The sequence below is a fragment of the Triticum aestivum genome, chromosome 7D (assembly GCF_018294505.1).
Source record: "Triticum aestivum cultivar Chinese Spring chromosome 7D, IWGSC CS RefSeq v2.1, whole genome shotgun sequence".
Classification (NCBI taxonomy): domain Eukaryota; kingdom Viridiplantae; phylum Streptophyta; class Magnoliopsida; order Poales; family Poaceae; genus Triticum; species Triticum aestivum.
Window position 1 is genome coordinate 313,428,407 of NC_057814.1, and position 12,134 is coordinate 313,440,540.

The 12,134-nt window shown below is 39.4% G+C and overlaps 1 pseudogene; it reads left to right on the top strand.

Annotated features, from left to right (window-relative positions):
• The window catches only part of LOC123171088 (O-fucosyltransferase 9-like), a 32,517-nt pseudogene extending 21,055 nt beyond the window's left edge, over positions 1-11,462 (top strand).
• Positions 11,463-12,134: the final 672 nt, after the last annotated feature.

A 12,134-nucleotide genomic window follows, 5' to 3' on the forward strand; every position in this document is an offset into this window, starting at 1 on the left:
GGGATTTAAACACTTTACATAAGTGTTGGGTCACCACCATAATTAGTTATGGAATATTTGCCACACTTTGAACATTTTATTTTGCATGTTTGAGAAACTTGAATTTTGGACTTTAATTTGAATTTGAATTTGAATTATGATTTGGATAAAGTGAGGATTAGCAACAGTAATGTGATGACATGGCACCATTAATGAGGGATTACTGTAGCTTAATTATCCGGGCGTCACATGGTGCCTCTCCGATGATGTGTGAGTAGTTCATTCTAGACCTACGGGTCCGTAGTTAGTAGCTAGATGGCTTCCTCTCTCTCTCTTTTGATTTTCAATACAATGGTCTCTTGGAGATCCATATGATGTATCTATTTTTGCGGTGTGTTTGTTGGGATCCGATGAACTTTGAGTTTATGATCAGATCTATGTTTTTATCCATGAAAGTTATTTGAGTCTTCTTTGATCTCTTATATGAATAATTGCTTATAGCCTCGTATTTCTTCTCCGATATTTGGGTTTTGTTTGGCCAACTTGATCTATTTATCCTGCAATGGGAAGAGGTGCTTTGTGATGGGTTCGATCTTACGGTGCTTGATCCCAGTGACAGAAGGGGAACCGACACGTATGTATCGTTGCTATTAGGGATAACAAGATAGGGTCTATTTCTACATAAATATATCTTGTCTATGTCATGTCATCGTTCTTATTGGATTACTCCATTTTTCCATGAACTTAATACATTAGATGCATGCTGGATAGCGGTCGATGTGTGGAGTAATAGTAGTAGATGCAGGCAGGAGTCGGTCTACTAATCTTGGACGTGATGCCTATATAATGATCATTGCCTTGATATTGTCTTGATTATTTGAAGTTCTATCAATTTCCCAACAGTAGTTCGTTTACCCATCGTTTGTTATTTTTCTCGAGAGAAGCCACTAGTGAAATCTACGGGCCCCGGGTCTCTTCTTTATTATATTTGCCTACGTGATCTATTTTTATTTGCTTTTATTTTCAGATCTATTAAACCAAAAATACAAAAATACCTTGCTGCAATTTATTGTTATTTATTTATATCACATTCCCGTGAGATCTATTTATCCAATCTACTACAATTTTATCTATCTTTTTACCCGTGAGGGATTGACAACCCCTCTCTTATGTCGGGTTGCAAGTATTTGTTCTTTGTGTGCAGGAGCTGTTTACGTGGTGTTGCGTGGTTCTCCTACTGGTTTGATAACCTTGGTCTCATCACTAAGGGAAATACCTACCGTTTATGTGCCACATCATCCCTTCCTCTTTGGGGAAATACCGACGTAGTTCAAGCAAACATCACCCTAGTTTATGTGCTACTTCGTAAGGGACCGATTTGGATCCAAATGTTTAATGCTATGGTTAGATTATATCTTAATACTTTTCTCGTAGTTGCGGATGCTTGCGAGGGGGTTAATCATAAGTGGGAGGTTTGTTCAAGTAAGAACAACACCCAAGCACCGGTCCACCCACATATCAAATTATCAAAGTAGCGAGCACGAATCAAACCAACATGATGAAAGTGACATGGTGAAATTCCTGTGTACCCTCAAGAATGCTTTGCCTATTATAAGAAACCGTTTTGGCCTGTCCTTTGCCACAAAATAATTGGGCTACCTTGCTGCACTTTATTTACCTTTACCATTACTAGCTCGTTACAAATTATCTTGCTATCAAACTACCTGTTACCGACAATTTCAGTGCTTGCAGAAAATACCTTGCTGAGAACCACTTGTCATTTCCTTCTGCTCCTCGTTGGTTCGACACTCTTACTTATCGAAAGGACTACTATTGATCCCCTATACTTTTGGGTCATCAAGACTCTTTTCTGGCGCCGTTGCCGGGGAGTGAAGCGCTCTTGATAAGTGGAAATTGGTAAGGAAAAATTATTACTATGTGCTGAAATTTATTGTCACTTGTTACTATGGAGAACCATCCTTTGAGGGGTTTGTTCGGGGTATCTTCACGTCGACCGGAACCACAATTAGTTGCCCCTCAACCTACTGCACCTACTGAAAATATTGGTTATGAAAATCCTTCGGGTATGATAGAACAACTGCTAGCTAATCCTTATGCAGGAGATGGAACTGAACATCCTGATATGCACTTGATATATGTGGATGAAATTTATGGATTACTTAAGCTTGCAGGTTTATCCGGAGATGAAGCTAATAAGAAGGTTTTCCCTTTATCTTTGAAGGGAAAAGTATTGACATGGTATAGGCTACGCGATGATATTGGATCTTGGAACTAGAATCGATTGAAATTGGAATTTCACCCCAAAAAATATCCTATGCATCTAGTTCATCGTGATAGAAATTATATATATACTTTTTGGCCTCGTGAAGGAGAAAGTATCGCCCTAGCTTGGGGGAGGCTTAATGTTATATTCATGCCCCAATCATGAGCTCTCAAGAGAAATTATTATTCAGAATTTTTATGCTCGGCTTTCTCATGATGATCGATCCATGCTTGATACTTCTTGTACTGGTTCTTTTATGAAGAAGACTATTGAATTCAGGTGGGATCTTTTAGAAAGAATTAAACACAACTCTGAATATTGAGAACTGACGAATGTAAAGAGTCAGGTATTAATCTTGAGTTTGATTGTGTTAAATCTTGTATGAATACCGATGCTTTTCACAAGTTTAGCACTAAATATGGACTTGACTCTGGGATAGTAGCCTCTTTTTGTGAATCATTTTGCTACTCATGTTGATCTCCCTAAGGAGAAGTGGTTTAAATATCATCCCCCTATTAAATAAAAAATTAAAAAATGGTCATAGTCAAAGATGAAACTATTATTTACAATGTTGATCTAGTTGTGCCTAATGTTTATATTGAAAAACCACCTTTCCCTGTTAGGATAAAGGAACATGCTAAGGTTTCAACTGTGGTTCGCAAAAGTAATATTAAAGCACCTAAACATCCTAGCAAATTAAAGTAGAACCTAGTGTTGCCATGGTTAAAGATCTCCTGGTAGAAAATATTGATGGGATGTTATTTACTTCTGTGATGAAGCTGCTAGAATTGCTAAACCTGATGAAAAAGATAAACAAGACTGTTGTTGGCATGCTTGTTGTCTTAGTCAAAATAGAAGATCACTGTTATCATGGTTTACGTGACTTAGGTGCTAGTGTGAGTGCTATTCCTTTTACCTTATATCAAGAAATTATGAATGATATAGCACCCCGCTGAAATAGAAGACATAGATGTTACTATTAAACTTGCTAATAGAGACACCATCACACCAGTTGGGATTGTTAGAGATGTTGAAGTCTTGTGTGGGAAAATAAAATATCCTACTGATTTTCTAGTTCTTGGTTCCCCACAAGATGGCTTTTGTCCCATTATCTTTGGTAGACCTTTCTTGAACATTGTTGATGCTACTATAGATTGCCATAAACAAACTGTTAGTGTTAGCTTTGGTGATGAATCTCATGAATTTAATTTCTCTAAGTTTAGTAGACAACCCCATAAGAAAGAATTACCTAGTAAGGATGAAACAATTGGTCTTGCTTCTATTGCCATGCCTCCTACTGATCCATTAGAACAATATTTGCCCGACCATGAAAATGATATGCACTTGCGTGAAAGAAATGAAATAGATAAAATATTCTTTGAACAACAACCTCTGCTTAAACACAATTTGCCTATTGAAACTCTAGGAGGTCCTCCTCCACCTAAAGGTGATCCTGTGTTTGAATTAAAACAATTGCCAGACACTTTGAAATATGCTTATCTTGATGAGAAAAATATATATCATGTTATTATTAGTGCTAACCTTTCAGAACATGAAGAAGAAAGATTATTGAAAATTCTGAAGAAGCACCGAGCTGTTATTGGGTATACTCTTGATGATCTTAAGGGCATTAGTCCCATTCTCTGTCAACACAATATTAATATGGAACCTGATGCTAAACCGATTGTTGATTACCAACGACGTTTGAATCCTAAAATGAAAGAAGTGGTAAGAAGCTAAATATTAAAGCTTCTGGAAGCAGGTATAATCTATATGTAAGTCTCGTTCATTGTGTCCCTAAGAAGGGAGGTATCACTGTTGTTCCTGATGATAAAAATGAACTTATTCCACAAAGAATTGTCACTAGCTATAGAATGGTAATTGATTTTAGAAAAATTAAATAAAGGAACTAGAAAAGATCATTACCCTCTCTTTTATTGATCAAATGTTGGAAAGACTATCTAAGCACACACACTTTTGCTTCCTTGATGAATATTCTGGTTTTTCTCAAATACTTGTTTCACAACCTGATCAAGAGAAAACCACCTTTACTTGTCCTTTTGGAACTTATGCTTATAGACGTATGCCTTTTGGTTTATGCAACGCACCTGCTACCTTTCAAAGATGTATCACTGTTATATTCTCTGATTTTTGTGAAAAGATTGTTGAGGTTTTCATGGATGATTTCTCTGTTTATGGAACATCTTTTGATGATTGCTTAAGCAACCTTAATCGAGTTTTGCAGAGATGTGAGCAAACTAATCTTGTCTTGAATTAGGAGAAGTGTCACTTTATGGTTAATGAAGGTATTATCTTGGAGCATAAAATTTCTGAACGAGGTATTGAGGTGGATAAAGCTAAAGTTGATGCAATTGAGAAGATGTCATGTCCTAAAGATATTAAAGGTATTCGTAGTTTCCTCGGTCATGCTGGTTTCTGTAGGAGATTTATTAAATACTTCTCTAAAATTTCTAGGCCTCTTACAAATCTTTTACAAAAGGATGTTCCATTTGTTTTTATGATGATTGTGTAGAAGCCTTTGAAACACTTAAGAAAGCCTTAACTTCTGCACCTATTGTTCAGCCACCTGATTGGAACTTGCTTTTTGAAATTATGTGTGATGCTAGTGATTATGATGTTGGTGTTGTTCTAGGACAGAGAGTTGATAAGAAGTTAAATGTTATCCATTATGCTAGCAAAACTCTAGACAGTGCTCAACGAAATTATGCTACTACTGAAAAAGAACTTTGAGCAGTTGTGTTTGCTTGTGATAAATTCAGATCTTATATTGTTGATTCCAAAGTAACTATTCAACCAAGGACTATCTTATACCAGCATGGTGCATAAAAGAAAAATGAAAAATAAAAACAAAAGGCGCTCCAAGAATTTGCGCATATCATGTGATGAATAAAAATATAGTTCCAAGTAAAATTACCAATAGTCATTAGAAGAAAGAGGGGATGCCTTCCGGGGCATCCCCGAGCTTAGTTGCTTGGGAGTCCTTGAATATTACCTTGGGGTGCCTCGGGCATCCCAAAGCTTAGGATCTTGACACTCCTTATTCCTTCATCCATCGTGATCTCACCCAAAACTTGAAAACTTCAATCACACAAAACTTCACAAAATCCTCGTGGGATCCATTAGTATAATAAAGCAAATCACTACTTTAAATACTGTTGCAAACCCATCCATATTTTATTTTTGCATTATAACTACTGTACTCTAACTTCACCACAACTTATTTCACCGATACAGTCCATAGATTCATCAAAACATGCAAAACAATGCATCAAAAACAGAACAGTCTCTAGAAATCTGAACATTGACCATACTTATGTAGCTCCAAAAATTCTGAAAAATTAGGACAAAATAAAAAATTTGCATAGCAGTACTGTGTAAAAATTTCATAAACTTTTGACATTCCTGTAAAAAAATGTAAATTCACGCACCACAGACAGAGTTCCTGTTTTTGCACTATACATACCAAACAAGCAATTTAATCATCCTAAAGGCAAATTTTGGCACATTATTTTTATAATACAATGGATTTGTACAAGGGGATAATTATTTTTGTTGAAAAGCTTCTGTAATTCAAGATTTGCAAAGTTTCCATGGGCATGAAGAAAGTTCAAGGAGCTCCCCCACTTCAACGGTGCTCGTTTTTTTACTTCCACTTTTCTTTTTGAAAAAGTTTCAGGTTCCCCTCTATATTTTTTGTTTTTAAACTTTATAAAAGCACTCAATAGAATAAAATGACTCTCTAAAACTTCTGGATTGTCTCCCAGGCGCTTTCTTTAAAGCCGTTAGGCTAGACATAAAGTGCTCAAGCAATGGATCCACCCGGATCCCAAGGTATATCAAAGCCAATTTTAATTAGCAATGATTTGTAATTTAGTATTGAGCACAAAGCAACATATATCATGCAACAACGAAGTCTAACTCTCTTCCTATGCATCGTCATGTCATAAAAGAACAATTCATGCACATCAAGTAAAGGTCAATGCATAGCATAAATAGTTTCTTGCAATTTTATCGTATTGGAAACATAGAGAGGCGGAGATGTGGTTCCTCTCTGGTAATAATTGCAAGTAGGAGCAGCAAGCACATGCATATTATATTCATCAATAAATCATCATGTGTAGTGGTAAAACGCAACCCATCAATGTAATCCTTAATAAGAGCAAACTTCTCCGATATAGTGTAGTTGGGGGATTCAAAAAGATAATAGGACTATCATGTGTGGGTGCAATAGAGACAATTTCTTTCATAACATAAGAAACTATAGCAAGTTCATCTCCATAAGCATCATTCATATTGGCATCATGGCCACAAGCATAGCAAGCATCCATTTTATCAAAAAAGCATATTTCAAACGAATCAATGGGATCATAGCATTCACCCTTCGGTAAGCACGAAGGGAAATTAAACAATGTATGAGTTGAAAAGTTACTCTCATTAGAAGGTGGGCACGGGTAGCTAACCCACTCTTCCTCCCTTTGTTCTTTGCTCTCCTCCTCATCTTTTTTATCCAATGAGCTCACAGTGTCATCAATTTCTTCTTCCATAGATTCCTGTAAAATATTAGTCTCTTCTTGAACAGCAGAGACTTTCTCAATAAATTCATTAATATCGACATTATATTCATAATTCTCATAGAAATATTTAAGTATAGAAAAATTTTCAGGTCTATAAACAGCATCATCAAAATTTTCATATTTTTCAAACAAATATTCAATTTCATAAGCACCCTCAAAATCAACAAATTCTTCTATTCGTTCCACATCATAGTAATCATATATACCATTAGCATAAGAAGTCAAGGTTTTATTTAAAACAATAATGAGGCTAGCCAACTCACCTCCAGAAGGCTCCCCCGCTTGGGCCTTCGTGGGCCAGATCTGGCTCTCGGACACGTCTAAGCCGTTAGATCTTCAGAACGGTCAAACTCGATTTTCACCTCACGGTTGTTTTCATTGGCCAATGACTGATGGGCTCGTCTCGCACGCTCGTTGGCTGGTTAAACTTTGTTCGTGTCCCCAAGGGAATTTGCCAATCCGCTCCGCCCGCGCTTCAAAACCCTAGCCGCCAGCCCTGCTCGTCCCCTCCTCCCCGCTCCCTCCATCCTCTCACATGTCGCCGCCCCTCTTCTCCCCGCTCGCCTCGGCCGCCTCCTCTCCTCCGCCGTGTCGTCGGCCCCCTCCCTCCTCCTACCTCCTCCTCCCTCCTCTCAGTCCCGTGCCAGCCGCCGCCCAAACCCTAGCCCCCGTTTCCCTCGATCCCCACAGTAACCGCATCCATAGCCACCCGCTCCTTCTCACAGCCGCCGCACCATTCCTCCCTTCCGCCCCCTCCTCCTTCCCGGATCCCCACCACGGCGCCGACCTGCAGGCAAAGGGCGACAAAGAGTGGCAGACGAGGACAACGAGGGAGAGAAAGAAGGGAGATAAAAAGGAGGCCGGCGGGCGGCGGCGAGGCCCAGCGACTAGCGCCTCTCCGCCTCAAGCCCCGGCATCACCGCCACCAGATCCACCTCGCAACCTCTCTTCCTACCCTGTCTGACTGTTGTGTGGTCGCGTCAGGCCCATGCCGGCGCCACCGCCACCACCGCAGCCGCCGCCGCTGGATGGCTCCGTCGGTCCCTCCCGCTCCAGATTGAAAACTGAGAGAGCGACGGGAGGGAAGAAGGGGGTCGGGGGAGGGGAGAGCACGGGAGAGAAGGCGAGCTCGCGGCTGACCGCAGCGTGCAAGGCGGACGGGTGAGAAAAGGTGAGCTTCTCTAAATCCTTCTCCCCTTCACGCCCCTTGCAAATTTTTCTTATTTCAGATCATATGAAAGTGAGTATAGTCTTGTTGGCAATTGCATCTGCTATTTCTTTCTTTGCTTTTTCCATTTCCTACAAGAAGATACCAAACATTGTCTCATGATGATTGTGTTGGCCGCAGGGGCGCCGCGAGGAGTGGAGTAAGCTAAATACCTGACTGGTTGGATCGTTTTTGGGTTCTTTACAGATTTGCCGACTTCAAATGGGTATCTCATAGTTGAAGCAAATGGTGGTCTGAATCAACAACGTCTTTCTGTAAGTTCCTGGACCACGTTAGATACAGCAAGCAAGCAATACCATTGCTATTACCTATAAAAAAGTCCAGTGCCGTATGAATCCATTGACACCACTATGTAACTTGAAGTCATGTACTATCACTTTGATTGAGACGGCTTTCATCAATAACTTTGTACTGGAAAGGCATTAGTACTATCTTTGTACATACATAGGTGTATTATTCATCCAAAGATCACCGATATTTGCTTTCATCTTTTTGGTCACATGCCATCAGATCTTCTGTTGAGAGATATATTTCTTCTGACCTGAGAGCTTGAGAATTAGGCTCTGGTCTCTACCATTTGCTGTGATGTGGATGTCTCATTTTGTAAAGTCCTTAGAACCTTCACACTATGCTGAGTAATAATTATTGACAGTGCAGTTCCATTTTTTTTCTCAATACAGATCTGCGATGCAGTTGCTGTGGCCAGCTTGCTTAATGCAACTCTTGTGATCCCAATATTTCATTTGAATAGCGTTTGGCGCGATCCTAGGTAACTAATGCTATTTTGTTTGCTCACTGCTTTGTTTCTTAACATTAGATAAATAATTGCATTTTTATATGATGGATGCATGTCTGGAGCAGTTGTCTCTTGCTCGGTGTTTTAGTGTCTAGAGCAGTTTGTTTGACTTCTAAAGTTCACTTCTGTTAGTTATAAACCCGTGAATATTTTTGAAATTCTACTTTTTGTTCTAATATGTATTGGTTCTTCCTGATGTTTTGTTTCTCAGCAAATTTAGTGATATTTTTTATGAAGATCGTTTTATTGGGACACTCAGACAACATGTAAGAGTTGTGAAGGAACTCCCAAAAGATGTCCTGCTGCGTTTCAATCATAATATAAGCAGCATACCAAATATGCAAACTAAAGCCTACTCATCCCGAGACCATTATGTTCAGAAGGTGCTTCCGAATGGAGTTAGGGTATGGTAAACGCTCACCACCTCAGAAATAATAGGAGAGGCCTTGTTTGAGAATGGGTTTCATTATATATCTATTCTATGCAGGGTTGTGCGCATCGCCCCATTCTCGAATAGATTGGCTCAGTCAGTTCCATCGAATATCCAGGCCTTGAGGTGTTTGGTAAACTACGAGGCTCTACGGTTTGTCGAACCAATAAGGGTTCTTGCAGACTAATATGGTTGTTCGAATGATGAAAAAGAGTTCTTTGGCTGGTGGGAAATATGTCTCGGTGCATCTCCGTTTCAAAGAGGTCTCAATATACTCTCTCTTGTGAGTTAACTATTACATAGTTCTTCCGTCACACTAAAATTTGCGCACACTGTTTAGGATATGGTGGCTGGAAGGAGAAAATTGAAATGGAAAATGCCCGTGAAAGGAGCTGGAGAGGGAAGTTTCACTGACCTGGTCGAGTTATCAATCCCGAGGCAAACAGAAGGGATGGGAAATGCCCACTTACTCCTCTAGAGGATAGGAATTTTTTCACTGGTTAAAGCACTTGTGTGGATATATGTACACCCAATGATGCATTCGTATTTCAGGACATTAATTAACATCACAATAGGCCTGTTATACTAGAATTGATGTTTGTTGCTTAGTTTGTGATGCTTCAGGTCAATAATAATAACCTTTAAGTTCAGTGCCATCAGTTGCGTCTCTTTAGTAGCATTCAGAACAAATTTAGAAGCTTTCAAATATGTAAATATACTCACTAGAGCTAATATGTTAACTGACTGAATTTGAGCAGGTTGGTATGATGCTGCGAGGCATGGGGTTTGACAATACAACCTTCCTCTACGTTGCCTCCGGTAAAATATACAATGCTGCAAAATACATGGCTCCCCTTCGCCAGATGTTCCCTCTTTTACAAACCAAGGACACTCTTGCATTGTCTGAAGAGCTTGCTGAGTTTGAGGTATTGTTTCCGCCAGCCAGCCCATCAGCCTAGCTGGATGTCGTTCTGAATGTCAGATGAATATGCATGCATTGAACTGTTCATCAATTCACATTGAATCTTCATACCGTTACTCACCAACCTATTCTCTGTAGGGGTACTCTTCTCGGTTAGCAGCATTAGATTACACCGTCTGTGTTCAGAGCGAAGTGTTTGTGACGACTCAAGGGGGGAACTTCCCTCACTTTTTGATGGGACACAGGCGTTACCTGTTAGGAGGGAATGCAAAGACAATAAAACCCGACAAACGGAAGCTGGTCTTATCTTTTGACGACCCAAATATCAGGTCAGTTTGAGCTGCCATTATATCGTCAACAAAGTATTACAAATCACACCGAATCAGTTTCAGTTTTGAGTATATGCTGGAATCTTTCACCAAATCAAACTGCTGAAGCAGTTCGCTGCCCTTGTTATTCCTTCACCATCCAAGACTGTAGCTATTGCCTACTTTTCGGAACGCATTAGCCATGTTAACAAATTGAAATACATCTCCGAGTTGACCTTCACATACATGCTCTAAATATTTGCCCATCTTTGCTTAACGTGTAAATGGATATAGTGGTATATGAAACTCAAATTGTTTCTTTGAACTGCAGATGGAGTCGATTCAAGCACCACATGCTGGAAATACTGCACCATAGTGACATAAGGGGCATCGCATTCAGGAAACCTAATGATTCCATATACACCTTCCCAATGCCTGATTGCATGTGCCAACAAGATGGAATATGATCTAGGCGTTAGCATACATAACTGAGGGATGCATATCCTCTGCCTTTGTGCAACAAAGGCACCAAAGGCACGGCATTGTTGACTGCATGATCAGGATTTGATGGTCATGATGAAAACTGGAGTGAAATAAAGCATTTGGTGCTTCTCAGGAGATTCTGAAACCCTCTGGCATACCCCAAATCGTTCGATTCTGGATATAATGGTCAAAAGGTGCCTAATGACAATGAATTCCGTAGGATCAGAAATTGAGAGGATGCGAGGTATTTTGTAAAGTTAGTAATCTGTAGGTAGTCCACCATATAGCAATCTCCATTTGTTCAATCTGTCTGTAGGTTGTAAAGAGAAAAGAGCTACGAGATTGGGTTGTAGATATGAGTACAACCTGAGTGCCTCGATGTATATTCGAAAAACAAGGGCTAACAACAACAAAGAAAGGAAGTATATCATTACTCATCAGTGCTTGTTCTCGCATTTCATCTTGCCTTTGACAATTCATATTTATGAGCATGTTCTTACAGTTCAGACCTAACGTTCTTTTTTCTTTCCTTGGGCACTTCCTCAAGAATCTTGTTGAGGTGTCTGTTTCCCCTCTTTGTGTCATGAATGATTGTGATGGCTGCAGGGTCTTCGCAAGGAGTTGAAGGCATATAAAAACCATGGATCCTTTGCTCCCCAGGCCGCAAAATTATCACAGTGATGTCTACGACCTCCTCCTAGATGTATTAATCTCAATCTCATGTTTGGTTTTCTTCCCTTTTCTCTTCTAATGATGTAATTTCTTTTACTAAGATAACACCATGTTTGTTGTAATGCCTTATTTGATGTAGGATCCCTTTTCTACTTTGAATGATTTTACTGTATATATTTCTTATTTAGTTTAGTTCATCATTCAGAGACGGTGGAATATTTTTGTCCTTCACAGGTTAAATGAGCATTGCGTAGTCCTTTACAGGTTAAATGAGCATTGCGTAAAAGTATGTCTAAGTTCTCTTTCTTCAAGTGCTTCAAGTAAATGAAATTGTCTATTTCGAATTTAATACCTTTTAATAATAATCATAATGAGAGAGGGGTATGCTTCTCTCTCTCTCTCTCTCTCTCTCTGGAAATGTGTTTGAATCGCATAAA